Consider the following 6,453-nt stretch of genomic DNA (forward strand, 5'->3'; position numbering starts at 1 on the left):
GCCACAATCAGCTGCAAAGAGACTCCTGCTATATAGCTGTTTGCTGAGACCTTTAGTATGGTCCCCTATGTGCCCATGGTATGTTCTTATTAGCATCCTTACTTTCTACAGTACCTGCCTGTACTGCAGGAAGAAGTGTTCCACAAGAGATTTTTCTCCTTTCTTCATGAAAAAAATAATTTGTGACTAGTTACTGGAGGAGTCTGGGGTGAAACATCATTTATGATGTACAGGCTGTCAGGATGGATTTAAAGGGAAAGCTTAAAAAAAAGGTAATTAATAATTCTCGCTGATTAGTAAAGAAAGTGAGGCAATTTCCTATCATTTGGGACTTAGAAAAAAGTCCCAAATGCTTCTTAATAAAGAGTAATGCAAGGTTTCTGATGTGGAAAAATTAGAAACACAGCAGGGAAGCAAAACAACCAAAAAAGGTTTTATGTCTGGGAAATGAAGCAGCAAGGCTGATATCCACTTAACAAGAGGAAAAATTACCAAAGTTTTAATTTATTAATTGAATATATAGGAAAGCAGTGGGTTGGAGGGTGTGTTCTAGTACAGGGATAAGTAGGAATTGGAGGAGAACATAGAATGGAAACAGCAAGGTATAACCAAAGAACTAATTTAAACCTCCATGTGCTGGAGGGAGGACTCCAAGTGTGGCAGTCATGAATATCTCATGTGGGCTTGCAGATCTGTGCCCTGATGGAAAGCCAGGGCAGCCTAACATGCAGGTAGGGGCTAGAAGTGAAGATAACTGATAGGGGGAGAAGGAAATGAATAATGGTTCTGTGCCAGACCTAATCTTCATTCCTCTATCTTCATTTCTCTGCTTTTCCTTCTTTTCAAATTCTGTTGCTTTTTGTCTTGCTTTTGATGTTAAACAGCCTGGGGAGAGTAAGGTGCAGAGTTTCTAGTGTATTCTAATGCACTCTGTAACATGTGGCCAGTAATTCTGAGTGTTCAGCTTCATTCCATACCTGTATCACTCTAAGCTACCATGAAAAAAAATTGCTCCTTTGCTCCTATGTTACTCTGTTTTTTGTAGGCCTAAATAACACCAGGGTTTCCAGCTCTGCACTTCCTAGGGCATCAGCTGATGTGATTATTAAGTATCAGGATTTTTGCCTATTCTCATGTAAGTGCCTCTCAATAAGACAGAAAGTACCCTCTGTCCCTCAGAAAAACTTTGAGTGCCAGAATATACTTGCTGTGTCTTGTGATGGTTGATTTTGGCTTGCAGTGTATTTCTCAAAAGCTGAGATAATGCTGCTAATGTCTGTGAAGAAAATAAAGGGTGATACATTCCTCTGCATTGTTGGCCTGTAAATTGGAAAAAAAAAATGCTATGAAAGGAAAAATTGATTACATTTTTATGCTAACTTTTATGTCCATGATATCATACTTAGCTGCTAGCTGCAATGACATTAACCCTCGTGTCTCTGCTATATGCAAAATCACAGAAACATTTTGCTTTTGGATTTTAACTTGTCCTTTTCTCTGCAATTTCTAAGTTATTAGGGTCTTCAGCTACAAAGGAAATCTGCACATAAACATGTTGGTGAAATTATTTTCTCAGAGAACACACAAATTCATGAGCATTGAGCATGAAGTATTTCCATTTACAGGAGTGTACTGGCTTGGACTATGTTTCGCTGTGTTCCCCTGGTTACTTCAAAAGAGTTACTTCAAACCTCCTACCTTTGGAGTGATCCAGCTGATTTCTGAGGGACCAAAGATTAAATCACCTCTGCTTTGCTGGCAGTTTGATTCAAACTTAAATGTCACTTTCTTTCATCTGCAAATCTGGGTTTCTATAATCCACTTAATAGTCCACTTAATATTTAAGTTGAACAACTTCCCAAAAGAAGCTAAGAGTGTGCAGGCCCGATTTCCATATGGTGGTTCGAGATGTGCCTCAGTGCTACACGCTTGTGCTGCATGGTACACATGGTACAACATCCAGGGCAAACTGCTGTTTTCATCATGTAAAATTCTGATCTAAACTAGGGGCATGATTTGTAATCAGTACTTTGAGGTCTTGAGTACTAATGAGTCTATTGACCTATTCAGTACTCTGTAGGTTAGAAAGTTAGAGAGTATAAGGAAAAAGATATCTGAAATCCTAAAGCGGATGGAAAAATCCTGTCCAGCTCTTTTAGTCACACTTTGCAACCCTTTTTTAAGTTCTACTACATTTTGTTGTATTTTATTACTATATTTACACTTTGAGGATTTTGTTACATCCATTTGCCTACACTTGTTTGAAATGTATCCAGTGCGTTTGTCTATACATTTATAATAATAAATGTTGCATCTTTGAGTATTATATAAGATTCTTATTTTAAAATTCACTGTTGTCCCATTTCAGCTCTGACTGTAATGCCTGTAGTAGCTGGCTATTGATGGATTAAACTGAGCATCATGCTGGTTGGTGGCAAAAGGCCAATACATGTGATGCCACTGCAGCACAAAGTGGTATGATGAAAAAGTCTCAAGGAAGTTTGTGAAGAAAGGAAACCTGTCCAGGAGATCTTTACTCTCAGCCAAACTAAGGAAAAAAAAAAAAAAACTTTTCACTGCATTTGTAGTCCTTTATTTGTCACTGTATTTTATACTAGAAATAGAGAAATTAAAACTTTTCCACAGCTGACTTTGAATAGCTATGAGAGATTTTGATTTTGTGATTTCCCCCCCCCCCCCCCCCCCCAACACATCACTTGCTAAGTGTGGAATCTCACCCAAAGAAATCCTATGAAATCCTCTCAATATTACAGAGACAGATTTTTTTCCCCATTTTTGTTCCATTTGAATGCAGGAAATTATCTGAGCAGTCAGTGTCACTTCTCATATATCTGAATGTAAAGTCCCTTACATTTTCTGAAAGGTCTGTATTTCTCACTCTTGCTCACTAAATTTCTGAAATATTTTTCTGTACTAGACTTGAAATCTGTAACATGTTAATTCCATAGCTGAAACCCAAAGAAAGCCATTTTTAAAATGCTTTACTGTTGCCCATTTAATTTCCTGTGGTTGAAGGAGAGTTCCACCAACGTTATCTTCCTCAGCCTCCTTCCTGTTCCCTGAAAGTTACACTTAGAGAAAACAAGACCACAAGACCACCTAGTTTTTGACTGGATTTTGTTTCAAAATATGTGAGGCTGAAAATTGCTTGCTTTTTAAACCCAAATCAATGATCCCTAAAGAAGGGAAAGAATTTGGAAAGCATTGGGAAGTATATCAGAATAACATGCAAAGTGACATAATAGTTTTTCTGGGAAGAAAGGATAAGGAAATATAAAGCAATAATCACACCGTGATGAATCCATCATGCACCCACATCTTCCCCATCATGCAGCCACATCTTCCACGCTAAGTGAGAACTAATTTCCCTGCTTTCTACTCCCATTTCAGAAAAGATGTAGAACAACTTGGAAGGTATGCCAAAGAGTGAACAGGCTCTCACAGTGTGCAATAGCTTTTGCCTAAGAGACATTTCAACAGCTTGGAAGAACTGAGAGGGGAGAGGTGTGATAAAGGAATATAACATCTCAAATGGCGTGGATGAACCGAATGCTTGTTCAGTTTCTCACAATAAACAAGCAGGTGATAACAAGTGACTGGCATCCTCAAGGTGTAAATGAAAGAAAAGAAATTGCCCTTTTCCTCTACATTCTTAGTCCTGGAAAGCAGACAGATTTTCATGGCAAAAACTGTAATTATTTTATGCAGGTTGATTATAAAATGAATACATACACAAGAAAAGGTGTACTAAAACCCAGTGTTTTTAATGATTGCCTACTAGAAGTCCCTTTCAGAGATTCAACAGTCTTTTACGTATGTATGTAATAAGTATTGAACACTTTGCAAAGTGATTGTGGAGAACAGTCTTATTGCTCAGAGCAGCAGTTTAAAGAAAGTTTAAAGAAAGAAGTGTTTCATTTCAGAAAGCTAAATTACACAGCTGCTCTGACATGACTGATACCTATACAGCACTGGCAGCGACATTGTTCATTGCAGAAGAGCCATACTGTGTTAGTCAAAACATCCATTTAACCTTGTATTTTACTCCTCATGCAGCCAGCAGCACGTACTTAGGCAAACAGTGTAAGAACAGGGAAAGCAAACAAGTGCTCCCTCAGTGCATATGGACACATTCAGTCAGGGACTTCCTAAGCCACAGAAAACAGTTTTGCATTTAATGCTCCTGATGGATAAATGGAGAAAATATAATTGACATGCTTGTGCATTACAGCAGCTTCTGAATAATTATGGAAATGTTGCTTTTATGCCTTTTGATCTCTAGATAATGTCTGTGAATTTTCCCTTAGGAAAAAGACCTTTTGTATGTAAGGTGCATGTTTTTGGTTGTCTATGTTAGTATGTCATGCACTATAATTGAAGTCGTGGGGTTTTATCTCACCTGCCCTTGTAGGTATTAGAGAATAGGCACTTAATATTTATATTGTGCAATTAGAAGAACTATAAATTATTGAAGGTACCACTGAATTGGTAAACAATATACATCTGCCTACCTGTTGCATTTTAAGTTGTGATCCATGGATTGTTTTGTCTGTGGATCATGCCCAACATATGACAACAGTAACTAAAAAAATAGACTTTTTTCCACTGGGCTTTAATTTGCCATATGGGGACATGTAGCTCCATTGGAAAATTTCTAGACATCTGAAAACTGAGATTGAAAAATATATTAGGAAGGGAATATCAGTAAGGAAGGCAGGAAAAAGCTTTCTGTCACGTTCAAAAAAGTGACAGGTCACCCATAGTTCTTGAAGAAAAACAGTAATCTCTCAATTTTCTGAGCAAAGAAAATGCACAGGCCAGCTCGGGCACCAGTTTTCACTTAGAAGCAACCAAAACCAAATCTGAGCTTTAATGATTCTGTTCTTATTTTCACATTGTCTGCATTTGTTTGTGTGCACTCCCAAATACTGGTGGATAGAGTTTTGTTTTGCATGTTTATGCAACTTCATAGACTGCCTTTTTTTACATCTGGCATAACACTAGGAAACAAAACATTGGTCAGGAAGGTATGGCCAAAGAGATGGCCCAGATGGCAAACTCACATTCCTGGTCTTTCCCAGCAAGGTGTACAGTGGTGTACAGCCACAGCCTCTCCGGGCCTGACTTTGCATTTGGAACGAACACCCACAAACAGTCCCAGCCCGGAGCCACCGCGATCCCCCAACAGCTGTTAGTCCGCAGGATGCCTGCGAAGTGATTACAGAAACCATAAATTAAAGAAACGATTTCCAAACCCGACCTCTGAAGTGCCACAGCCCTCCAGAGGAAGGAACCGCTTCCCCCGTAGAACCACCTGGGAACGGGCTGGACCCCTCCCCGCCGCCCGCACTGACTGGCGCTGCCGTTACCGGTCCCACTGGGAACTGAGGAAGCGGTGATGCTTTTTTTAGGCTGCGCAGCTTTCCCCTTTCGGCTTGCACCTACAATAAAACCCCCCCAAACAACCCTTCCCTTCCGGACGCTCCGGAAAGCCAGCAGGCGAGGCACCGGCCCTCCCAGCAGCCCCGGCAGGGCCCGGCCGGTCCCCGCCCCGCGCTGCCGGGAAATGTAGTGCGGGCGGGGGCGGCCCGGCCTGCGGGGCCCGGGGGCGGCCGTGGCGGGGTCGGAGTGCGGGTCCCCGCCGTGTCCCCGCTCGCAGCCTCCTGGGCTGGGGGGCGGCGGCGGGGGAGACCCGCGGGGACCGCGGGAGAGGATCGGGCCTGTGGTGCCACAAAATGGCACCTGCCGGATGGAACCGGCGGGCGCCGCGCACGGCTCGGCCCCGTGCCTCAGGGCGATGGGCCGCCTTGCCTCAATGGTGGCACTTAAGCAACGAGGGCTGATAGAGCAATAGGCACTTGATACAACAACGTGGGTGCCGAAATGTTATCTCTGAGCCTCGAGCTTAGGTGTGCCCCTGTGACGACATTTCCATGGGTGGGAAACACACCTGGGCGCTTACATGCAGGCGAGTTTGTACCCTGTGCTCATGTTTTAGTTGTGCCAGGATACAGTGTTACAGGCTATGTTTCAGCCAGACCTGCTTCTCCATGTCACCGGGTCTGGAATCTCTTTTTTGCATCTCGGCGATGCTAAAAGCTCAAGTCATCCACAATTACTGGCTTGCCTTGTCTTCCCCACAGCCTTTCTTTTGGTGGTGGTGTGCTCTCCTCAACTCTTTTGGGATCAGAAACAGATCACATGCTGTCCTTTACAAGAATCCTATGTAGTTCCCCTGAGAAGAACCTTAGCCACCCATACATATTGTAATCCTATCAGTCTCCCAAGTATCACCTCTTTGACATTTGTATGCGTGTCGTACACGCACCTTTTTATGGGCAGATTCTTAGCTCTTCTCACCACTCCCTTCCACACTCCTAAAACTATACAGTACTTCCTACTCAGCCAGCTGACCACTGTTTTATTCTTTCT

The 6,453-nt window shown here is 42.2% G+C and overlaps 1 long non-coding RNA gene across 2 annotated transcripts; it reads right to left on the bottom strand.

The window, feature by feature from the left end:
• Nucleotides 1-333: 333 nt before the first annotated feature.
• Nucleotides 334-5,526, bottom strand: LOC121340364. Of its 2 annotated transcripts, XR_005953287.1 has the most exons (4): nt 5,336-5,526; nt 5,085-5,228; nt 4,533-4,690; nt 334-2,548 (listed from the first exon to the last, which is right to left on the bottom strand). It is a non-coding gene; the product is annotated as an uncharacterized LOC121340364 (long non-coding RNA). The 2 variants fall into 2 exon arrangements; XR_005953288.1 differs by lacking the exon at nt 5,085-5,228 and having other exon boundaries at nt 5,282-5,526.
• Nucleotides 5,527-6,453: the final 927 nt, after the last annotated feature.

This window comes from Onychostruthus taczanowskii, unplaced genomic scaffold, assembly GCF_017590055.1.
Source record: "Onychostruthus taczanowskii isolate IOZ18803 unplaced genomic scaffold, ASM1759005v1 scaffold4, whole genome shotgun sequence".
In the NCBI taxonomy this organism is placed as follows: domain Eukaryota; kingdom Metazoa; phylum Chordata; class Aves; order Passeriformes; family Passeridae; genus Onychostruthus; species Onychostruthus taczanowskii.